Source organism: Salvelinus sp. IW2-2015, linkage group LG16, assembly GCF_002910315.2.
Source record: "Salvelinus sp. IW2-2015 linkage group LG16, ASM291031v2, whole genome shotgun sequence".
NCBI lineage: Eukaryota > Metazoa > Chordata > Actinopteri > Salmoniformes > Salmonidae > Salvelinus > Salvelinus sp. IW2-2015.
The window spans coordinates 18558288-18584358 of NC_036856.1; the positions used below are offsets into that span (position 1 = coordinate 18558288).

Sequence of the window (26071 nt, forward strand, 5' to 3'; positions counted from 1 at the left end):
GTCTCTAACGAGGAGAGGGACTCTGAGCCCATCATCCCCAGCTCCCGCACTGCGGCTCTTGTGTTATGAAGTATAGAGACCACGGTACGACAAGCCCAGACCCGAGATCYTGACCCCGGCGGGGGTCTCACTAACAGACTTTATGTTCGGCGATCAGCCCGTTCTCGAATGCTACAATGGGAACACTCCTCTAAATTAAATGGGCATCCAGGGGTTAATCGGACACTGGAGTTTCTGAGGCGGAAATTCTAGTGGCCCAACATGATTGAGGATGTGAGATCCTTTGTTGCGGCCTGTTCCACCTATGCCCAAAGCAAGTCCTCATGACAGTGACCGGCTGGGTTGCTCCAACCTCTGCCCATCCCCAGCCAGCCCTGGTCCCACCTGTCCGTAGACTTTATTGCAGGGTTACCTCCATCCCAAGGGCTTACCACTATCCTGGTGGTCATTGATCAGTTCTCCAAGGCAGCCAATTTCATTACCTTACCCAAGTTGCACTCAGCGAAGGAGACCACTGATCTCATGATTACCTATGTCTTTCGACTACACAGACTTCCCCAGGACATTGTCTCAGATCGTGGGCCCCAGTTCTTCGCTCGGTATTGGAAAGCCTTCTGCTCCCTGTTGGGCACGTTGGTGAGTCTCTCCTCGGGGTTCCACCCACAGTCTAATGGGCAAACGGAGCAGGCCAACCAGGAGCTGGAGAAGTTATTTTGCTGTTTCGTCTCCAACCAGGCCTGCAACTGGAGCAAGTTCCTCTTCTGAGCGGCGAATGCTCAAAACATACTGCCGAATTGTCACCATTCGAGTGTCAGTTCGGGTTCCCCCCCCCCCCCCCATCCCATGTATCCTGAACAAGAGGCCGAAGTGGGTGTGCCATCAGCCGAGGATGTCGCCACACCTGGATCAGAGCGCGATCCTCCTTGCTCCGCTCCTCTGCCTGACACCAACACCACCACCTCTTTGGCTCCTCCGACCGGGGCAACGAGTGTGGCTGTCCGCCCGTGATCTTCCCTTAAAGGTGGGCTCACGGAAGCTAGCTCCACGCTACATAGGACCATTCAAGATCCTGAGTCACGGTCATGGTTCCACCTGTCACCAGAGGGCGGCAGAGACCCTCCTAGAGACATGAACAACACTCAGGTGTGTCCTATTCACTCATTATGATTTCCCTGTTAAAATAGTTGTTTTCTTTTGTTCTTTGCAGAAGCTTGATTTGTGTGCAGTGCGTGTTTGTCTCCTGAGTGAGTTTGAGACTTAGTGTTTGTTGTTTTCCCAATGTTACTGTGATCCTTCCGTTACCGTTTCTCAGTAAAGTATTATGTTTATCCTTATCCTCTGATTCCTCGTCTGGTCTCTTCTCTGCAGCTGGKTCCAAACTCACCATATCACAATCAATGGACGATTACATGCCAGCGGGAGCGCAAAATATTTGGAGTATCTCAGATTGTTCTGGTAATTCTCACAAACTTCATTGGAAGGAAGGATGTTTAAAATGCTTTTTATTTTTGTATCACCATTTATGTGAAAATCATGAAGACGTATACATGCCTCCTGTAAGACCTTATGATCTGTGAACCGTACATGATTAAGACAACATCTTACAGTGTGCTCTAACATATGGATTATGTCTAGATTCTAAAATAAAAAATGTTCACAATAATTTATTCAATACAAAAAMATTGAAGTGTTTGGAGAGTATACTGTTCCCCCAAAAAATATCTTAAAATGAACCAAATCTAAAAGGGTAGTTTAGAGAAATTAATATTTTTTATGTTAAATAAATGTGTATTTCATGATCTAGACATACTCCAGACTATAAGGAGTATAACAACACCAAGATGTTGTCCGGATCATAAGGTCTTACAGGAGGCATGTACAGGTCTAAAAAGGTCCTGCAATGTTCAATTTCATCCTGATTTTCAAAAATAGGGTTTGTGATACAAATGTAAAAAGCATGTTAAAAAACAATCCTTTCTTCCAAATAAGTTCCTAACGTCGGATTTACCAGAACAATGTGAGATACCAAAAATATTTTCCGCTCCCGCTGGTGTGGAATCGCCCCAATAAATGTCACAAAGAGCAATGAAATGACAACTGAAAGCATTTATTTGCTAGATGATATTGTTCATTTATTAGGTGTTTTTCAAAGTTCCTGCTCCCTAGTCAATCTGAGCACACTTGTTTCATACTGACATAACTCAAAACTGKCTTTCTTTGTAGGCCTAGTTACAATTTCCTTTGAATGTTATTAATACTATCAACAAATGACAAGGAAGACAATTGGTATCTGAGTTTGTGTCAAACTGAGTCAAATAGACATCAATAAGGATGAAATAATGAATGCACCCTCAAAGTGAGCTGCAGCTATCTTACTACAGCTCCTTTCATCAACACCCCAACCTCTCATGTCCTGCATCCTCAGCCAAGCCAACAGAGAGCTCGGAACAGAACAGCCAGTCTCATTATTTCTATTCCATTTCCACATAACATTTTCATGCCAACTGTCCACTGTGAGGCAGCATTGTAGGGRTGCACCCACAGAGCTGATAGAGGACGTAGCAGTATAACCTTACCAAATKGAGAACTTTGTGGAGAGACCTTTCAGTTCACCCGGTAAAAAAGAGAAAGGTTTATGATTGTCAGATATTTATATATGAGTACATGAATTACATAATCCCCATTGTAGTTGCTGTGATTATGTATCACACCTGCCTTGCAAACYCCCTGACACACCACATTACAAGTACTGCATGCAAGATATGGTTACATACATTCTATGTATTATTATTTCTCTGTAAAACAGAGTATAAAATGAAGGTAAAATGTCAATTGTAGAACAGTAGCATTATTATTCATTGCTTGAATAATGCATTACTTTTGGGCAGTGGCATCCCTGCTTTCCTTGCATTGTAATGTTTGGTTTGACCTCTCTCTTATACAATCAATTATGCCCGCCTGGGTGCCAGTGTCCCACTCCTGGGCAATAAATACTCATCTGGTAGGTGAGAGGCCCGGAAGTGGGTGGAGGTCAAATCTTTAGCAGAATTACCATACCACTTTGTTAAAACGTTAACTCAGTAAATTATTGATTAGTGCCAACAGTGTTGGTGCATTGTGAGCTGGAAGCAAGAAGATGCTTACTGTTTTAGCAAGCATCACATTATTGCTGTCTGTCAACGTCTAATATAGTATTTCTGCATGCAGGAAATGGTAATGGCGCAAAKACATTAAGATATTCACAATTAATATGGGCACACACATAACCACACACCACCACTGCAGCATGCACACTAGCACGCGCACGTATGCACACGCACGCGCACGTACGCACACACACGCACACACAGACAGACATACACACACACACAGTTTGAAAGTCTGAACATCCCTTCCACACTAGACTCTTCCTTCAGTGTCTATATTAGAGTTTTTAAGTGCCAACTTCAAAGAGGCTTTTAAAAATAGCCTTTGGGGTAAAAAAGTAAAGTTTCCAGAGTTTGTCTCTCTGGGCAAGGTCATGGATTGTCTGAGACTGTCGTCAATGCTCTGCCCCACTAGTACACCCCTTCCCCCTCTGTCTTTCTGGGCTATATATCTCACTCCTACTATGCATTGGGGATCACACATTTTGGAGACGCTCTGGAGATGTGATAGTTGGCTAATATCATACTATGTTGCCCGCAGTATGACCTATACACCACTTTTCCCTTTGACAGCTGTCTCCCAACCCAACATTTTATTGGGGAGATTGAAGGACTGAAGGACCAAGGACTGCAGCTCAGAGAAGACTGTTTCTTTTTACGACTTAAGGGGGTAGACTAATTAATCAAGTTGACCTGCTAAGTTACTGTAATTGACCACTGCTTAATTCATCAAGACCACTCAATACGGAGCTATCAGTCTTCCTTCACTAACTGAAAACAAGATGTCAGCCTCCGTACACTCACTGGGAAAATAAGACAAGAATAAGAATAGAATGTAGATWTGACCAACTATTGTACAGTCTGTTAKAATGTTGTACAGGAGACTCCAAGATTCCAAAATGGCAATGTGCAATACTCCTTTACTCCTGTGTACTGAGAGACGAGAGAATAATAAGGGATGAGAGAGGAAAAGAGAATACAGTAAGGGAGACAGATATTGGAAATGYCATTTCCTCCACTGTGCAAGTCAAAGGGAATACTCTATGACCCCTGGGAGCGGAATCACCCTGGTAAAAACTGTTCCACTGTAAATGAGCAATTCTCTCCCCTTCCCCCTCTCCTTCCCTCTCTTTCTTTCTTTTTCTCCATCCCCTGTTCTCTGTCATTGTTGCAGCACATAGCACAATCGATATGTGGTGAGCTGTCCAGTGATGGGCGAAGTAATGAAATTGGATAACAATTAGCCTGGAACTAATTCGCAGGCTTCCTGTGAGGAGGAAGGAGGATATAGGATGAAGGGGACAAGGAAGCTGAAATCTGAAGTTCTCAAGCTAACCCCTAGTTCTAGACGCAGCATTTAACAACAAGCACTTCAAAGTAAAAGGCGAGAGTAGGCAGTGACTCCAAAACAGTTTTTACTGTATCGTCAACATCACTAAAGAGACATCTTTAGAGCGAAGCAGATTACTTTTAAATCACATCAAAGGAGGTCTTTAAACTTTTGTCTCTTCCTCTACTGAGCAAGCCCCTCAGAGCATTCTGACACCCTTATCTCTCCCGACCAGACCCTGCTGCAAATACATCACTTGGCTGCAGCAACATACAGTACACCACAGTCAGCATGGACTTTTTTTTGTTATGATTTTATTTTTCAACTGTGTTTATTACAGATGGAATGTGTTTTGGCATAACCAGGTTGAATGAATGGTTTCCAACTCACTGCAATCTCTCTTTTGACTTGGCAAGGAACAGACATGCAAAATAATTGGTAAACATTAGACAAGCAATACAGCTCTTTGCAGGCAAAGCTCTGCCTCTTATCAGGGTCCATAAAACGCTCCAACATTTGTGTGGGTTTCAGGTTTAATGTGAGAAGAAAAGCATGATACTTCAGACTGTTGACACCAGCTTGTGTCCATTTGTCCTGAGTGGCTGTTTGCTCCTCTATGGCTCTGTGCTTAACGCTTTGATGTGTGAGTCAGCATATCATGAGGATTTTAGAACTCACTGCAGTAATGGTAACGCATAGCGGAAAACTGGCAGACCTTCTGAATTTAGCTTTTGATCATTTCAAGCACCCATCACTGTATTTTACTGTTTGTGAAATAAATGGATTTGATTTGGTTGTAATATCTCACAGGTCCAATTGTCTAGTCTAGTCTCATGTGAAGGGGCCACACTGTCATCTAGTGGGCATAGGTGATACTACCACTGTAGAGGCAGCCCTCTCTAGTACCATTCCAGATGAGTCATTCAGTGTACTGTCTGCTGTCGTCTCAGAGGAGGAGGAGGTGGAGGAACAGTTGCAGGGGACTGAATACATTTCCTGTGGAGAATGTGTACATCAAAGCAGAGCCGTCAGTGCGTCTGCTGTCATTAATCAGCAAGGCTTTGTGTTGCCTAACCCCGTGGGACACCAGCCTTCCTCTCTGCTCAGGTGTTACCCTCAAACAGACACCTTACATTTCTCCTCCGAGAGCAATCTCTCTCTGCCGTGGCGGGAAGGAACACTGACTACAATGCAGATACACAACTCTCTCTGTGGGGAGGGGGAATAAGGATAATTTTTTGGCCAGGGGAATTCAGGAGGAATGTGCTATTCTCATACACCACATGCAGCACCTTTTAACAGTGCTAATGCCTCAAATATTTCACCTAACCAGAACTACTACAGGTTAGGACACCTTTTTCAGAAGTGAAGTAAAGCAGTAGCATACTATACCTTTCCAAGTGTTTCTGGGATTGATTTGTAAAAGTAGTTAATCTGTAATAAATATTACAAAAACTATTCTAATCACATACTGTGAAATTCTAATGGAAAAGTCTATAAGTAATTTGAAAATCCAATCTACAAGAACATATAATATATGGTTTAAATACATACATGTACTTAGGACAAGTATTGTACTTTTCGGGTGTTTCCAAATGTGTTCTCCTGTGTTAATAGGAATCACTATAAGGTCAGAGCTGTTTACAGAATGCAATTAACCCAAACATTCTGACTACCCTGCATTTTCTGGCCTCCATCGTCTTCAAAGTGCATTTGCCCCTAAACATTTGGCAATTCATTATAGGCTACACGTCCACACAAATCTATATTCCATCCATGGATATATACAATGACGTTGTCTAATCTATGCATTTCCCACAACATTACCGGTGCATACACATATCAGCAACAGCATTAATGTTAGGTGTCGTGCAGTAAAAGTGAAACTGCCCATGGATAAAAGGGCATCTACAGTGCCACACTGTTATAATTAATAAATAATAATAATTTGGTGGGTTCTTGCATCATTGACAGAGGCGCCAATCATGCCTATAGGAGGCACAGGAGCACGTGATCCCTCAGATTTGTCTTCTAAAAATAACTAAAAATKTGTTGTTTTTTTGTCTGTAATATTAGCCACTTAGCAATTTTATCATAACCAGCTACCAAAAAGCAATTGCAGGCTATCAATCTAGTTAAAGTAGCTAGCTTGTCTAACTATCTTAGCTGGCATGCCTCCTGGCAAGGTTGGTAGACTTTAGAAAAACAASCAATAACTAAATGTACTGAATAAGACTCACATTCCTTTCAATATTTTACCCAGATTTGAGCTGAGATGCTTTAACAGTCAAAGTGTCAGGGTTAGAATTGCCACAACGCAACAAGCTGTTCTATATTTGGCTGCGTGCTGCCCAAATTGCAGCCTTCCCGACTGAAAGTGTTTTTACTCCACAGCTATTTTTTAGAAGCTGTTGATCCTGTGTAGGCAAAATTATTTCAATTTATCAAGCACCCCTACTTCCCGCGCCTATGATAGGAGCTACTATGTATCCAGTTTTAGTGGCCATTTAAGCAGTGCAATCAAACAATTTCAGCTAGGCCTATATCTTTAGGCGTTCTTGTTTGTACAGATTTATAAACTGTCAACTGTCATCTGTATTTATAACCCCCTTTTTATACTATAATTAGACTATAATGTAAGGTGTTAATGTTTTAATTCCACAAGGCTATGCCTGATAAAACTTTGAAAACACATGACGGGACACATACATGGAGTGACGTCACTGACTGATCGGCCTGGTCTCATAGACCAGACATAACATAGTAAATGTAAATCCAGGACACTCAAATTAGTATGATATGTTATTTGTGGTATGGTTACATAAGATAGACCAAAACAGCCTGGTCTCAGAGCATTTCATATTATTCTGTATGTAAATCCGAGACACTCCATTTAGTATGATATGTTACGTTTGGTATGGTATGTATTAATTTGTGAATGTCCATCACCCATTTTGTATAATATATTAGGAATTACAATTCGTAGTATTTGTTACGAAATTTGCGAAACATACAATATGTTACGAATTTGCAAAATGTGTTAGTTACAAATTGCAAACGTACAATATGTTACAAATTTTCTAAATGTATGATATGTCACGAATTTTCAAAACGTATGATATGTCACGAATTCTAGCTATGTGGCTAACGATAGCTAGCGCGCTAATGTTAGCTAGGCTAGGGGTTAGGGTTAAGTTTAGGAGTTAGGTTAAAGGGTTAAGGTTAGGTTAGGGCAGTCCTTCTCAAATAGTGGGGCGCGCCCCCCTGGGGGGGGGGGGCTCGGAGCGATGCCAGGGGGGGGGCGCGTGTGACCCCGGGGAACATGCTTTTTTTTTGCCGCAGGGAGTAGTTTTTTTTTGCACCGAACAAGAGCACACAGCACAGAGCAGGAGATATGAAGTGCAGATAACAAACCCTTAAGAGACACCATGGAAATATTTAACAGGGATGAAAAGAAAGGCGGAGAGACGGAGATAATGAGACCAACGTAAGTCTCCCGAAAGCTAAAACGAGGAAATATGACGACGCGTATATGGAGCGCTTGGCTTCACTGTGACTACGGTGGGAGACGAGGAAAGACCGGTATGTTTACTGTGTCTAAAAATGTTGGCAGCGGACAGCATGAAGCCAAATAAATTAAGGCGTCACTTAAAGACATTACACCCCAATCACGCTGATAAGCCGCTTGAGTTTTTTCAGCGAAAACGTGCCGAATATTGCCAACAATCGTCCCGCTTTGTGAATGCTACTTCAGTAAACCAGCGAGCACTGTTAGCATCATATAAGGTGGCGTACTAAATTGCTCAGTGAAAAAAAAAACACTCCATAGCAGAGGAGCTGATACTGCCTGCAGCATTAGACATGGTCTCTGTCATGCTGGATGACGCAAGTGCTGCAAAAATAAAAACTATGACTTCCTCATTTTGATTTTAAAAAATCAGCACAAATTGTTTTATTCATTTTTGTTTTATAGGTCAAAGTGTTTCATATATTGTGCTCCTGAGTTAAATTTGCTGATCAATTTGAATGTATTATTATTTATTGATTATATTTTATTTTTCAGTATCAAATAGTTTTTAAAAAATTACAGTTTAAATAAGGCTTGAAATGTATTTTTTTTCCAGGCAAATCGATGCACTTTAAGTCTTTTCTGTTACAGACTAAAAAACAATGTTAATAAAGTTATTCTTTGTTGTAAATTGATCTATATTTCTTTCTTTTTTSTTTTTTTGTTTTCTTTAATGTTAATACGGATACAATGTTATGCAGAGGTGTACTTATAACAATTTTATAGACAAATGATACTATTTACAGTCGCGGCAGAGAGTTGGGGGGCGCGAAATGTTTACTTCTTCCTAGGGGGGGCATAACAGAAAATAATTGAGAAGCACTGGGTTAGGGGAAGGGTTAGCTAACATGCTAAGTAGTTGCAAAGTAGCTCAAAAGTAGTTAGTAGTTGAAACATTTTTGTTGCTAGACGTTCGCGTTTTTGTACCCAACTTTCGTTTTTTGTCTTAAATAACGATCTGTTTTATGTAAACATATGAAATGTAACATATCATACTACTTGGATTGTCCCTGATTTACGTACAGAATAATACGAAATGCTTTGACACCAGGTTGGGCAAAATGAAAGTAGGGTGGTTGGTCGTAGCGGATGGGTAGTTGTATAATGTGACGGTCTAGCAACACAAAGGTTATGAGTTTGAAACTCATCACAGACAACTTTAGCATTTTAGCTAATTAGCAACGTTTCAACTACTTACTACGTTTTAGCTACTTTGCAACTACTTAGCATGTTCGCTAACCCTAACCTTAACCCTTTTAGCTAACCCTTTCCCTAACCCTAACCTTAACCCTTTTAGTGAACCCTTCCCCTAACCATAATCCTAATCCTTTAACCCAACTCCTAAATGTAACCTTAACCCTAACCCCTAGCCTAGCTAACGTTAGCCAGCTAGAATTCATAACATTACATACGTTTGGCAAATGCGTAACATATAGTACGTTTAGCAAATTCGTAATGTATTCTACGTTTTGCAAATTCGTAATATATATAATACAAATTGTAATTATGAAATGGGTGATGGACATCCACAAAATAACATATACCATACGAAATGTAACATGTCATATTAAATGGAGTGTTTTGGATTTATATACAGAATAATACRAAATGCTCTGAGACCAGGTTGCAGTGATGGGATGGGGTAGCCTACTTTTGATCCTCTTCTTGTAACATGACTGTAACACAATCCAACGGGAAAGTCACTTGCAGTGACTCATGCAGGCAATATTAGCTAAATTTGCCTCGACAATACTTGCTCTTGTTCACTCTTGCATCAGTCTACTCTATAACTTCCGACCAATAGCATTGGCTGCGCATCTTAGAAGTGAAGCACCCCAGGATTCCCACTCCAATAAACAAAGTTTCCTATGGGCAGGGCACAACAGCATTGGGAGGCAATAGAGAGCAGAAGTACATTTACAGTAGTACAGGAGCTAAACCAAAGTGACTGAAATATTCTATCTAGTGTAGGCCTATTCTTCTCATAAACATTTAATAATACGTTTAGAAGATTTTGTGAAGTGACACAGGACTGTTATGAACAATGATGTTGAATTATTTTGATCTCACTGCCAGTTTTATCATAGCCTTTAATTGTATGCTACAATAGAAATTTACAAAACATATGATCTATATCAAGTGTGACATTTCAGGGTGTTCTGGTAAAGCAGATAAATGTTATCGTTCTCCTGGCATCCGCAAAACCCAGATTCATCCATCGTACTGCCAGATGGTGAAGTATGATTCATCACTCCAAAGAACAGTATCCACTGCTCCATAGTCCAATGGCAGCGAGCTTTACACCACTCCAGCCGACGCTTGGCATTGCGCATGGTGAACTTAAGCTTGAGTGTGACTGCTCGGTCATGGAAACCCATTTCATGAAGCTCCCAACACTGTTGTTTTGCTGAAGTTACTTCCAGAGGCAGTTTGGAACTCGGTAGTGAGTGTTGCAACCGAGGACAGATGATTTTTACACGCTACGCGCTTCAGCACTCGGTGGTCCCCTTCTGTGAGCTTGTGTGGCCTACCACTTCGCGTCTGAGCCGTTGTTGCTCCTAGATATTTCCACTTCACAATAACAGCACTTACAGTTGACTGGCGCAGCTCTAGCAGAACAGAAATTTGACAGACTGACTTGTTGGAAAGGTGGCATCCTATAACGGTGTCATGTTTGTTTTTGTATTTATTATGGCTCCCCTTTAGCTACTGCCAATGCAGCAGCTACTCTTCCTGGGGTCCAGCAAAATTAAGGCAGTTATAAAAAAAAATGTAACATTACAATACATTCACAACAGATTTCACAACATATTAAGTGTGTTCCCTCAGGCCCTTACTCTACTACCACAAATCCACAACACAAAATCCATGTGTACGTATGTGTAAACTGCGTATGTTATAGTGTGTTTGTATGCATGTGTCTGTGCCTATGTTTGTGGTGCTTCACAGTCCCCGCTGTTCCATAAGGTATATTTTTGTTTGGTTTGTTAATCTAATTTTACTGCTTGCATGAGTTACTTGATGTGGAATAGACTTCCATGTAGTCATGGTTCTATGTAGTACTGTGCACCTCCCATAGTCTGTTCTGGACTTGGGGACTGTGAAGAGACCACTGGTGGCATGTCTTGTGGGGTATGTATGGGAGTCCGAGCTGTGYSCYAGTMGTTYAAACAGACAGCTTGGTGCATTCAACATGTCAACACCTCTCACAAATACAAGTAGTGATGAAATCACTTTGAGCCAGGAGAGATTGTCATGCATATTATTAATGTTAGCTCTCTGTGTACATCCAAGGGCCGGCCATGCTGCCCTGTTCTGAGTCAATTGCAATTTTCCTAAGTCCCTCTTTGTGGCACCTGACCACACGACTGAACAGTAGTCCAGGTGCGACAAACCTAGGGCCTGTAGAACCTGCCTTGTTGATAGTGCTGTTAAGAATGCAGAGCAGCACTTTATTATTGACAGACTTCTCCCCATCTTAGCTACTGTTGTATCAATATGTTTTGACCATGACAGTTTACAATCAAGGGTTACTCCATGCAGTTTAGTCAACTCAACTTGCTCAATTACCACATTATTCATTGCAAGATTTAGTTGAGGTTTAGGGTTTAGTGAATGATTTTCCCCAAATACAATGCTTTTAGTTTTGAAATATTTAGGACTAACTTATTCCTTGCTACCCATTCTGAAACTAACTGCAGCTKTTTGTTAAGTGATGCAGTCATTTCAGTCACTGTGGTAGCCGACGAGTATAGTGTTGAGTCATCCGTATACATAGATACACTGGCTTTACTCAAAGCTAGTGAATTGTCATTGGTAAAGATTGAAAAAAGGAAGGCGCCCTAGACAGCTGCCCTGGGGAATTCCTGATTCTACCTGGATTTTGTTGGAGAGGCTTCCATTAACGAACACCCTCTGTGTTCTGTGTTAGACAGATAACTCTTTATCCACAATATAGCAGGGGGTGTAAAGCAATAACACATATGTTTTCCAGCAACAGACTATTATCGATAATGTCAAAAGCCACACTGAAGTCTAACAAAACAGCCCCCACAATCTTTTATAATCAATTTCTCTCAGCCAATCATCAGTCATTTGTGTAAGTGCTATGCTTGTTGAATGTCCTTCCCTATAAGCGTGCTGAAAGTCTGTTAATTTGTTTACTGTAAAATAGCATTGTATCTGGTCAAACACTATTTTTTCCAAAACTTTACAAAGGGTTGGTAACAGGCTGATTGGTCGGCTATTTTAGCCAGTAAAGAGGGCTTTACTATCCTTAGGTAGGAAAATAACTTTTGCTTCCTTCCAGGCCTGAGGGCACACACTTTCTAGTAGGCTTAAATTTAATATATGGCAAATAGGAGTGGCAATATCGTCTGCTATTATCCTCACTAATTTTCCATCCAAGTTGTCAGACATGGGTGGCTTGTCATTGTTGATAGACAACAATATWTTTTTTAACCTCTTCCACACTTACTTTATGTTGAAAGTCACTACAGTATGCTCTTCAGTAAGGCCATTTTACCGCCAATGTTTGTCTATGGAGATTCCATGGCTGTGTGCTCGATTTTATACACCAGTCAGCAATGGGTGTGGCTGAAATAGACAAATCCACTCATTTGAAGGGTTGTCCACTTACTTTTGTATATATAGTGTATGTGTATTAGAGCCTTTTGTGAGTAAATGATCAATAATGTATTCAATACTGTGAAGTGTATTGAGTTTTAGACATCATTGTATGTATAGTAATCATTGACCAATGTATCTCAGCTCACAGCAGTGTGCAGGTGTTTGGATTAGATATGGCAGGACATAGTGGTCAGCGTGGTCCTTTTCTACKGGGTTCAGTAACTTTCACTGCTTTTCTGAGGCCAGAGACGCAGAGGGGCCTGCAGAGGGCAGTGAGGCTGGAGACTCCCAGAGGGCTACAGAGGGCAGTGACCCCAGGGCCCTCTCAAAGCTGGCCACAGACATGGACATCCTGGTGCATCTGCTGGACTATGATGACAGACAGAGGCAGAGAGAGTTTGAGGGACAGGCTTACATGATTGTGGGATCTGCTTCATGAGTAAGTAAGGCTGTAGTCAGTTCAGAGACTGGGGCCATGTTTACTGCAACTAATGCATGTTGGAGTATACTCTTCACGGTCCAGATCAGAGACGGGAAAGTCCGTGGTCTTACCTTTCCAAAGCCTGAGCGCAGCACCACAGCTACACATTTTACATTTTTACATTTTAGTCATTTAGCAGACGCTCTTATCCAGAGCGACTTACAGTAGAGTGCATACATTTTATTACATTTTACATACTGAGACAAGGATATCCCTACYGGCCAAACCCTCCCTAACCCGGACGACGCTATGCCAATTGTGCGTCGCCCCACGGACCTCCCGGTTGCGGCCGGCTGCGACAGAGCCTGGGCGTGAACCCAGAGACTCTGGTGGCGCAGCTAGCACTGCGATGCAGTGCCCTAGACCACTGCGCCACCCGGGAGATACACCCTCACAGGTAATGAAAAACTGCAGTGAACAGATGTTTATTCTAGAGCTGAAAGTAGAAATACAGTTTCCTCAGTGAATATCTGAAGTTAACCTGTGTGAAACTGCTATTCTACACTATGTGGAAACTAAACCCAGAGAATGAACTGTTGTTTAAGGTGAAGCAGTTGGTTGGGGAGCAGCTGTTCACCCGTTTTGACCGCCTCCTGCTCCAGTCCACTCTGGACTGCATGGCTGATGTGACGTACTGCCCTCGCAAGACCTGTGCTGCCCCAGTGGTGTTAGAATCGGACAACACCGCTGACCTTTGCCCCTCCTGCCGCTACTGTATGCCTTCTGCACTATCTGTCGTAGGACCTACCACGGCTCCTCCAACTGTCGGCTGAGGGCACTCCTGACCTCAGGCTCTAACTCAGCTGCTGAGTCATCCGTACCTCAGGCTCTAACTCAGCTGCTGAGTCATCCGTACCTCAGGCTCTAACTCAGCTGCTGAGTCATCCGTACCTCAGGCAGAGTGTAAGAGAAAACCATTCAGTGTAAATTATATACAACCAAATGAACCACATGGACGTCTGTTGAACACTCTCAGAGCCGTGGTGCTGAGTGAAAATCTACAATGAAAGTATATGATTGTGGAAGGTAACTTAGAAGATAATTTTTCAATACGTCTTAAAGAAATTATAAACAGAATTACTGTATTTGAGTTGCTGTGCTTCTAAGCTTTGTCATGRCATTTAACATCTCAAATGTTTAACTCTGTCTGTAGTCTGGAATGCCAATACTCAGTAACCACTGTTCAGTCATCGCAGTCATCTCAGATGACTTTGGCTCAATCAAACTCTTATCCCAGCTTGTGGTTCATTTTCTGCATTTGTGTCTGTTTTTGTCTGTGCTTATAGCTGGGCTCCAGGGCCTATGGGAAGATTATGCCTCAGGCAGTCAGGAGAGAAAGTTCCTGGAAAAACGCTTTTGGGCCAGAACAGCAAAAAAAAATCATCCTGCTGTGCCAACATACAGGTAAGCCTGAGCCCTATAACCAGCCTATTGTAACTTTGACATTGTTTGGCATTCCATGGCTTGAATTCATCCTCTTGACCAGTGTGTATCCTCTCATTACAGAAGAATGGTGGCTGCAACAAGATGGCCTGTTTCAGTGGTCAGTACTTCTGCTGGGTGTATGCCTTATTATCCTGGACAAAAATAACCCTTACAAGCACTATGAAAACCCGAACACTGCCTGCTATAATGCCACATTTGGTAGACAGTAAGCTTGTGCTACAGTTTGAGAACCCTGTGCATATTATTTTACAGTTCATCAAGTTCAGATCAGGTCATATTTACAGTCAATGTTATCAGATTACTATGAACTACATGAACACAAAAGCATGTGGAAGAAATGCGTGCCAGGACACGCTTTTAAGATCATTGACAAGTTACGTTTTTTGTAGCAAACAGAGTGCACAGTGGTGTGAATGAGAGCCTCAAGCAGCACAGCACAGGTGTCAAAGTCATTCCACGGAGAACCTAGTGTCTGCGGGTTTTCGCTCCTCCCTTGTACTTGATTGATTAATTAAGGGCACTAATTAGTAAGGAACTCCCCACACCTGGTTGTCTAGGGCTTAATAGAAAGGAAAAAACAAAAATGTGCAGACACTATGYCACGCCCTGACCGTAGAGATCCTTTTTATGTCTCTATTTTGGTTGGTCARGGCGTGAGTTTGGGTGGGCATTCTATGTCTGGTGTTCTATGTTGTCCTTGTTTTGTATTTCTGTGTGTTTGGCCTGGTATGGTTCTCAATCAGAGGCAGCTGTCTATCGTTGTCTCTGATTGAGAATCATACTTAGGTAGCCTGTTCCCACCTGTGTTTGTGGGTGGTTGTTTCCTGTTTAGTGTTTGTTTCACCTTTCAGGACTGTTCGTTTGTCGTGTTTGTTGTTTTGTCAAGTGTTGCGTATTTTATTAAATAATATGACCACTTACCACGCTGCACCTTGGTCCTCTTCTCCTTCTCCCGACGACATGCGTTACACACTAGGCCCTCCATGGAATGAGTTTGACACTCCTGGTGTATAGTATAGCCCTCATTGATTCAAGTTGAGTTTGGGAACGGAGCAAAAAAAATAAAAAATCTTTAAGACATCTAAATCTTTCTCTAATATATACCTCAAAGTCTTTTGCCAAATATGCAGTCAATAATGAAGCTTCATGCTATGCTACAATACAGTGTAAATTAATGTCTAAAACCTAATGCTTGATGGACTCTCGCAGTGTCTGTATGTAATGTCATGCTTATATTTTAATCATGTACACAATTGTTTGTTCATTTCTCTCTTTAATAATAAATAACCTCTCTTTAATAATACATTTTCTATGAACTCAGAATTCTATAAATGTTTAGGATTCAAAATGAATAAATTATTCAGAATAATGACTAGTGAGTAATACTTTATATATGAGACTTGAATGCACAACTTACACAATGCTTGGAGCAAATACAACATTAAGGATTTGTGCTCTAGACTAGAGTAATGATTTCCTAACCGTCTCTTTCATGTATCAAAGTTAATTCTTGATACATGAAAAGTAAGATGTATATGGAGGGTGCGGGGCAACAGAAGATGAACAGCATAGGGGCTAAGGATCTTAGAGATGGGGAAAGGTCCGATAAAACGGGGGGAAAGTTTGCGGGCCTCCACCAGGAGGGGCAGATCCCGAGTGGACAGCCATACCCTCTGCCCGAGATGATAACGGGGAGCCGGGGTCCGGTGGTGAGCCGACTGTCATTGATACCTGGAGGTGGTATTGAGAAGAGCAGACCGGGCTCTCTTCCAGATACGGCGACAGCGGCATCTGGGCAGGGGGATGCTGACCTCTTGCTCAGGAAAGAGCAGGGGCTGATAATCCATCGAACACTCGAAAGGCGAGAGACCAGTGGTTGAGCAGGGGAGGCTGTTGCGGGCGTATTCCACCCACACGAGTTGCTGGCTCCATGTGGTAGGGTTGGCAGAGACGAGGCAGCGAAGAGTTGTCTCCAGGTCCTGATTGGTTCGCTCTGACTGGCCAATAGACTGGGGGTGAAACCTGGAGGACAGACTGACCGACGACCCAATGAGTGTGCAGAACGCCTTCCAGAACCAGGACGAGAACTGAGGACCACGGTCAGAGACCATGTCCMCCGGAAGTCCATGGATCCGGAAGACGTGCTGCGCCACGAGCTGGGATGAGAGTAGCTTGGGGAGGGGAATGAAATGGGCGGGTTTGGAAAACCTGTCCACCACCGTAAGGATAGTGGTGTTGCCTTCAGATGGAGGGAGACCAGTGACGAAGTCCAGGAAGCTTTACAGCTGGAAACCCCAGGAAGCTTTACAGCTGCAATCAGGAGGTGGGTTGTGGACAATCCACCACTGCTCTCACCTTTCCAGGATCCATCTGTATGTTGCCTACAGCTATGATGTATCCAAAGAAGGAGATGGTGGAGTGATGAAATTCGCATTTCTCTGCTTTGACAAACAGCTGGTTCTCCAGAAGAAGCTGGAGGGCTTGTCAGACATGGAGGACAAGTTCTTAAACCGGCTCAACATGTCACGGAGAACGTCGTTAACCAGGGCCTGGAACACAGCAGGAGTGTTGGTCAGTCCGAATGGCATCACCAGGTATTGGTAGTGCCCGCTAGCTGGGCTAAAGGCAGTCTTCCACTCATCCCCTTTTGGTATCCGTCTCCCCACAGCAGGATGGCATGGAGTGAGGTACGAATAAGGGGAGACTGGACATTCGTAATGCCCATCAGCATACTCACACTTCCTGATGAGCCGGGTCATTTTACAGGACAGGTAGAAATGTAGTGACCTGCAGTCCCACAATACAGACAGCTCTTGGTGTTCAGTCTGTGTAACTGTTCGGCAGGAGACAATCTACCTCTGCCAAGTTGCATAGGCTCCGTAGTGGGTGAGTCGGCAGATCTCTGTGATTCCCGGGGGAACTCGGGTAATCTCGGATTGTCTCGTCAATGTAGATGCCAAGCACTTCCAGGATTCCTCGGAGGCGAGGTGGGATCCATTGACGAGCAAGGGGGAGTGAGAACAGACCTCCTCTCCCTCCAATGTTCCCGTAGTTGCCCAACGATCTAAATGGTCAAGGCGATGAAAGAGTCAAGATCGATGGGCAGCTCCGGGCTGCGAGCTCATCTTTCACCTCTTCTGATAACCCGTGAAGGAACGTGTCGAACAGGGCTTCCGGGTTCCTGGCACTCTCGGCTGCCAACGTGCCGAAATTGACTGCATAGTCTGCCACACTACGGGAGTCTTGGCGTAGCGGGAGTAGCTTCCGAGCAGTCTCTCTCTGACAACAGAGAATCAAACACTCCCCATGAACTCCTCCAGATTGAAACACAAGGTGGCTTGTTGCTCCCACACTGCTGTAGCCTTGGCGAGAGCCCTCTCGGACATCAGTGTTATAAGGTATGCTAACTTCGAGTGGTTCGAGGGAAAGAAGAGGACTGTAGCTCAAAGATGAGGGAGCACTTGGAGAAAAACGTCCGACAGGTCCCTGAATCTCCAGCGAAGCATTCCGGAGGAGGTAAGCGGGGATCTCGGGAAGCCGGGATGGGCTGGGGGATTTGCTGCTGACAGCTGGGTTGCTGAGAGGCTGGGAGGTTACGGTAGTGGTTGGCTTTCTAATGGACTTGCTCCAGTAATGTATGGAAAGCATAGTCGTGGCATTCCGCCAAGTTCTGGAATCCTTCCAGAAAACCTTGAAGAAACTCCTTGTGTCTCCCAATGGTGGCTCCTTGGGAGGAGACAACGTTATGGAGCTGTTCCGAGTCTGCTGGGTCAGTCAGAGCCAGTTCATACTATCACGACTCAGGATAAAACCCAGATGCAGACCGTTCGAATCATGGATGTTTATTGACCAAACAGGGGGCAGGCAAAAGGCAGGTCAAGGGCAGGCAGAGGTCAGTAATCTAGGCCAGAGTCAGAAAGGTACAGAACGGCAGGCAGGCTCAGGGTCAGGGCAGGCAGAATGGTCAAAACCGGAAGAACTATAAAACAGGGACTAGAGAGAACAGGAGTACAGGGGGAAAAACGCTGGTAGGCTTGAGGAGATAAGACGAACTGGCAACAGACAAACAGAAAACACAGGTATAAATGCACATGGGATAATGGGAAAATGGGCGACACATGGAGGGGGGTGGAGACAAGCACAAGACTGGTGAAAAAGATCAGGGTGTGACATGGGGTATTTTTTCCCCTTAATCATATCACAAAAAATTATTTGATGTCTCATTAATATGCACATATTTTTCTGGACACTGGATGAAGTCAGCCTAAATATTTAGTTTTAATTTTGTAAGACACTCCAGGACCAGATTTACACATAGCCAATTGTAGATTAATACTTTTTTCATCTTTCTATCTGTAAAATACTAAAGAAAGTTAAATGCATTTTTGGTGAATTCTTTTGAAGAACATGTCATCAAGAAAAWTTTTACAACATATCAACAATTCCCTATTTATAAGTATGAAGAATATGTCTAAAGATAACCCCACAACATTTGGTGAATGCAGATGCTTCTAAGGCTGAGAAAATGAGTTGGCGTGTGGGAAATGACAGTTAACCTCTGAATTGCAGGGCGCAAAATATTACTACAAATATTTATAATCATGCAATCACAAGTGAAATATACCAAAACACAGCTTAGCTTGTTGTTAATCCACCTATCGTGTCAGATTTTGAAAATATGCTTTACAGCGAAAGCAATCCAAGCTTTTGTGAGTGTATCAATCAATGCTAGAACAGCTAGCCCCAAATTAGCATGGTCACGAAAGTCAGAAAAGCAATAAAATTAATCGCTTACCTTTGATAATCTTCGGAATGTTTGCACTCACGAAATTCCCAGTTACACAATAAATGTTATTTTTGTTAGATAAATATTACTTTTATAACAAAAAAAACGCCATTTGGGTTGCGCGTTATGTTCAGAAAACTACAGCCTCGTTCCGTTTGACGAAAATTCCAAAAAGTATCCGTAATGTTCGTAGAAACATGTCAAATGTTTTTTATAATCAATCCTCAGGTTGTTTTTAACATACATAATCGATAATATTTCAACCGGACCGTAACCTATTCAATAAAAGAGAGAAAGAAAATGGAGAGCTACCCCTCTCGCGCGCAGGAACTAATCAAAGGACACCTGACTAGTTTTGAAAAATCTCGCTCATTTTTCAAAATAAGAGCCTGACACTATGTCTAAAGCCTGGTCACAGCCTGAGGAAGCCATTGGAAAAGGAATCTGGTTGATACCCCTTTAAATGGAAGAAAGACGGGAAATGAAACACAGATTTATTTATTTTTAAATCACTTCCGGGTTAGATTTCTTCAGGTTTTCGCCTGCAAAATAAGTTTTGTTATACTCACTGACAATATTTTGACAGTTTTGGAAACTTTGGAGAATTTTCTATCCTAATCTGTAAATGATATGCATATTCTACGATCTGGACCTGAGAAATAGTCTGTTTACCTTGGGAACGTTATTTTAAAACAATTTTWWAAATCTGACCCCTAGTGTCAAGACGTTTTAAAGACAATGACACTGAATTGAGATTACCAAACGCCAAACACCTATTTAGACCCAATCACCATCTCTTCAAAGGAGGTTACTACATATAGTCTAGTTTGTAACATTCTCTATGACAGTGGTTCCCAGCCAGGGGTACTAGGACCCCTGGGTGTACTTGGCCTATCCACAGGGGGTACTTGAGAAGACTCATGAGATCATAGGCCTACTGGTAAAATGTACATGAGGGGGCACTTCAGGGGTACTCTGGACAGAGCAAAATTCAGTTGGTGGTACAGTAACCGAAAAAGGTTGGGAACGACTGTTCTATGAAATGGTCTTTTAAATTATGTGTGAATCATTTATGGATGGATGTCCATTTTAAAAGTGTTTACAATTCATTACATTTTGATGACGGCAGTATGATAAACTAACGAAAAGATAAATGTTTATCGTCTTTTTTACATAATCTTAAAAAAAAATTATAATATTAAAGTGGAGCTGATAGCCGTTTTGCACTGTTTCACTAAGGCTTTAGTAATCAATCTAGCAAGAGGGCAATATTTTATTGAGATGGTAGTGTCACCCCCCCTGGAAAACTATGGCCTTTGGCTTAAACCTGGAATATGTCCGAGAAGAAAATTAACTTTTCAACCCATATGATCTAGTACACAATAAAAGTATAATAAAACATATACAAATATGATGATATGATTTTTTTTTAATGAAATGGAATGAATAAGCCTTTTCATATTTTATAATAGGTCCATATATACTGCAGTTATCATCTTTTTAGGAACATCTACCCAAAATATTTCACCTTCTTTACTACTTTACCAAAGATATCATGACATTAGAAATAGTCCAAATCTGTTAAATTCGTGAATGTTTAAATCAACATTTGTGACATTTAAACAGCATGCGTCCCTCCTATAGACAAGGGGAGAAGGGCTGTCTATGTAAGGGCTCGATTTTGTAATTCTGAGCATATGAAATGTGTCTGCCTCCGACGTAAAACAAATGTTTGACTTCCACACAAAATTACTTCTTTACTTATTTTAGATTTAAGTAAGTGTGTAGGTCGCATTATTTATCATAGAACTATGAAAGTTATGTATTTAGATCCACCTGCTCTAGAAAATTTTTGCAATTTTTTTGCCTTGTCTGTGAAGCAGTCGAGCTGGATAAATGTGACTTAACGTTKYAGTGAAGTGATTTAAATTGATGTAATGATGCAGGGTGGTCGGCTGCATCGGAACTGGTCAGATGACGCAGATGCCATGCTACAGGACTGTTTTGCTAGCACAGACTGGAATATGTTCCGGGATTCATCCAATGGCATTGAGGGGTATACCACCTCAGTCCCTGGCTTCATCAATAAGTGCATCAACGACGTCGTCCCCACAGTGACCGTACGTACATATCTCAACCAGAAGCCATGGATTACAGGCAACATCCTCACCAAGCTAAAGGCAAGAGCTGGGGACACTAATCCAGACAGTTATAAGAAATCCCGCTATGCCCTCAGACGAACCGTCAAACAGGCAAAGCGTCAATACAGGACTAAGATTGAATCCTACTACAACGGCTCTGACACTCGTCGGATGTGGCAGGGCTTGCAAACTACAAAGGGACACCCAGCCGCGAGCTGGCTAGTGATGCGAGCCTACCAGACGGCCTAAATACCTTTTATACTCACTTCGAGGCAAGCAACACTGAAGTATGCATGAGAGCACCAGCTGTTCCAGATGACTGTTTGATCATGCTCTCCGTAGCCGATGTAAGCAAGACCTTTAAACAGGTCAATATTCACAAGGCCGCGGGGCCAGATGGATTACCAGGATGTGTACTCAGAGCATGCGCGGACCAACTGGCAAGTGTCTTCGCTGACATTTTCAACCTCTTCCTGACTGAATCTGTAATGCCTACGTTTCTAGCTGATCACCATAGTCCCTGTGCATCGGAAAGCTAACTTTTTAAACACATTTCATCAAGCTTGGAGTTGCATTTTTTATAACATATTTACAGTATTTAACTTTTTAATGTGTATAGTATTGGTTACTAGATGTTGTCCAATGAATACTGTAACCACTCCCTCTTCTAATCAGGGATGATTGGAAAAAGCTGTTCAAAAGAGGACATTGTATTATCATTTCTTTGTATTCCCTGACGAAGGCCAAGCAGCCGAAACACGTCAGAGTTTTAAATTTGTTTCCATTGAACATGCTATACAAATAAATACATTTTAATTAATTATATGAAGTGCCTTGGTCCTCCTTTCTTTTTGGTGACCGATTTACCCCTTTTACCAAAGAGCAGCTTCTATCTACCAAAATCTACTATTGTGTACCTTAACAGCGCTTCCCTTTTTCTACAAGTTAATCACAGCACATGGGTAGTGCTTAGAGGAAGCAGCTCCACAGTATTTTACAACTCATACTATGGATTTTACCCAAGAGGCTACAAGATGTTCCTATTCCCATGAAGAGGATCAAAGGATTATTACCAGTACCTCATTGCTAGATGAGATGACAGCCACAGAGAATACTGGAACGGACTTGAACAAGGCTTACAGAGACTTGCAACACCTTATGGAGAAAGACACCAAACTTGACCTCAATTCTATCACCTTGTCTGACTATTGGAGGAAAGGCCTAAACCCCAGAGGACTCCATATTAGGAAGTTTCCAGCTAATGGAGCACAAGGTAAAACTGAATTTAGAGATACAGTACATGGGAGGCTATTCTCAACAAGTGGTCCTTTGACCTAATGCTACTTCAAATAGAGGAAGCTAAAAAGGACAGACATGTAGTCCAAACCGAAATTTAAGAAGTGAAAAGGAAAATCACAGAACACAGTGACAATTCTAACAAAGCACAATTTGATGAGATTTTGAAAGAGAAAATAGACACATTCACTCTGACATTGGAGCAAGACAAGCTAAGGAAATTTTGAAGAGATGAAGAAGACTATAGAGATGGTAAGGTCTTTGCCTGGAGAAAATCAACCCACAAGAATTCAGAATCACATCCGCAGAGGAGGAAGCCTAGATCTGTTTCTTTCAACTTTACGAGCAGTGACAATGAGGGTCACCCCAGACAGTAGGAGGCAGGCTCCTCCCAATAATTTTTAGATCAGGAAGAGGAGCCATGCAGGTTCCCCAATAGGAGAGGGAGAGGACGCGGAAGAGGCCAACGCGGAAGGGAGAGGTAGAAATCAAGACTCTCCAACCACATGGAGCAGGACCAGAACAAGGCTGTGATCAACATTTATGGAGAACCCCTTTCTGATGATTGTGTAAGGGTCTTGTCTAAAGGACTGTSCTTTGCCCCCACATACTCAACACAAAGATTGACCTATTGAGTTTCTATAGGAATCTACATCTGAAGGCTTGGTACAAGCAAAACATCTCTCCAACTACAGAAACCAGTGTTTCATGTCAGGCAGTTTCTGTGCCCTCAAAAACACCTTCTATGCCCAAGTCTACCTTTTGTCCCATTGTCCAGAATGCCACACTAAATACACTTGTCAAGGTGAATTTTGATATGGAGAATCTGTTTAAGGGTAAAATTGACTCTAACCAAACACAACGTAACTTTCTAAGACAGAGAGGGATGCAGTTGAATCGTTGTCCAAAAATGAACGGATTGTGGTTACAAAAGCAGACAAAGGTGGCGCTACAGTAGTGTGGAGTAAAGACAAATATGTGACAGAAGCCTACCGTCAATTAGACAATGATGAATTCTACCAGTCTCTTACCTTCAACCCTACAGAGGACCTAAAAACTGAATTAAAAGGGATCCTCACAGAAGCTAAGGAGAATGGCTACATTTCAGACAATGRGTTAACATTTATTTTCAATGACAGTCCGCGTATTGCTTCTTTTTACCTTCTTCCAAAAGTCCACAAAAATCTTGAAAATCCCCCAGGCAGACCAGTCATTAGTGGTAATGAAAGTCTGACAGAACCCATCTCTAAGTACATTGATTACTTTATTTAGCCTTTTCTGACGTCACTCCCAATCTATCTTCAAGATACCACAGATGTGTTGAACAAAATTAAGGAATTCAACAATATAGGTACAGCTTCTTTTTTGGTCACCATGGATGTGGAGTCTCTATACACCACCATTGAACATGAAGAAGGATTGGCAGCTATGCACCATTTCTTGAGTACCTGGCCTGAGACTGAGATGCCTCCTACAGAATTCATTGTCTCACTGACTGAATGGACTCTTAATATTAACATCTTTGTCAGGACTGTATATTTAAACAAGTCAAAGGATGTGCCATGGAAGCTTGCTACAAGCCCTTCCTACGCTGGTTTGTACTTAGGTAAATGGGAAAATGACTTCATTTTGGATCCTTCTAAAAACCAGATCTTTGACTGGATTATATGGTGAGGACGCTATATTGATGATGTTTGCCTGTTCTGATCTGGCTCAGAAGATGAACGTATTTCCTTCCACCAATACCTTAACAGCATTAACCCTAACATCAAACTAACTATGGAGTACAGAAATGATAACATACATTTTTTGGACATTGACATCAGTAAAAATGACAAAGGTAGTTTGCACACATTAATCTTTAGGAAGCCTACAGATGGGAATACCATTCTGAAGGAAGACAGTTTTCACCCCAAAAGGCTTAAAGAGAACATTCCATATGGCCAATTCCAAAGAGTCCGCAGAATTTGCGATCAGGAAACAGACTACAGTGTCAAATCTGCTGAATTGGAAAATTGCTTCTTGAATCGGGGCTASAGCGYTCAGGTCCTGAAAGATGCAGGTATAAGAGCTGGATGACTTGACAGAGAGAACTTGTTGCAAAGGGGAATGCCACGTGGTGCATCAGAGAGAGTGTACTTTGTTACAAAATATAGCACTGAAGCAGAGAACATTAAAATAATCATTAAAAAGAATTGGGGAATAATCAAAAGTGATACGCTACTACGCCAAGTCTTCCCAGAGCCACCAGTCATACGCTTTAAGAGATGTCCTACCCTAAATGACAAATTAGTTCACAGCTATCTTCCTGGTTACTCTCAAAGAACTTGGCTAGACCACAAACCCAAGGGTTCTTTTAAATGCAACCATTGCAGAAATATTGCACAGAAAATGTTTTTTGTTATCACTGCTTCTAAAATGGAGTATCACATCAAGAATTTCATTAACTGCAAAACCACTCATATCATCTACAGATTGGAATGTCCACAGTGCAAGGTGTTCTACATTGGACGGACAAAGAGACGCCTTCAAGACCGCTTAGTAGAACACAAGTACGCCATATAGGTAGGCAATGAAGACTACCCCATGGCAAGGCACTACAAGTCCTAACACCATGGCAACCCTGCCTCCCTACAAGCTATGGGTATTGATCATGTTCCGGCCACAATTAGAAAAGGGGACCGTCTTTTAAACAGCTAAACCAAAGGGAAAGTTTGGGGATTTACAAACTACAGGGCACTAAGTACCCTGGTTTAAATGAAGATATGGATTTACAAACTACAGGGCACTAAGTACCCTGGTTTAAATGAAGATATGAATTTCTCACCTTTCCTGTAGTGTCGTGATAGGTCCATTTGCTGTCATCTAGTGGCCATTTTTGCTCTATTCCCCTCAGCTATGTTTAGACTTGTTGTACATGTTTGCTGTGCTTTAGGGTACTATGTTATAGATGGCTCTCTGATTCTTGGCACTTTGCCCAGTTATATTCAAGGTTGGAACTACCTTTCTAGGGGTTCTGATGCCTCGAGCTTGGAGTTGCATTTTTTATGACATATTTACTGTATGTAACTTTTTAATGTGTATAGTATTGCTTACTAGGTGTTGTCAAATTAATGCTGTAACCACTCCCTCTTCAAATCAGGGATGATTGGAAAAAGCTGTTCTAATGAGGACATTGTATTATAATTTCTTTGTACTCCCTGACGAAGGCCATGCAACCGAAACACGTCAGAGTTTTTAAACTTTGT

The 26071-nt window shown here is 42.1% G+C and overlaps 1 long non-coding RNA gene across 2 annotated transcripts; it reads left to right on the plus strand.

The window, feature by feature from the left end:
• Nucleotides 1-7764: 7764 nt before the first annotated feature.
• Nucleotides 7765-26071, plus strand: LOC139028935 (uncharacterized). Of its 2 annotated transcripts, XR_011481161.1 has the most exons (4): nucleotides 7765-8058; nucleotides 14441-14558; nucleotides 14661-14697; nucleotides 25298-26071. It is a non-coding gene; the product is annotated as an uncharacterized lncRNA (long non-coding RNA). The 2 variants fall into 2 exon arrangements; XR_011481160.1 differs by lacking the exon at nucleotides 25298-26071 and having other exon boundaries at nucleotides 14661-15903.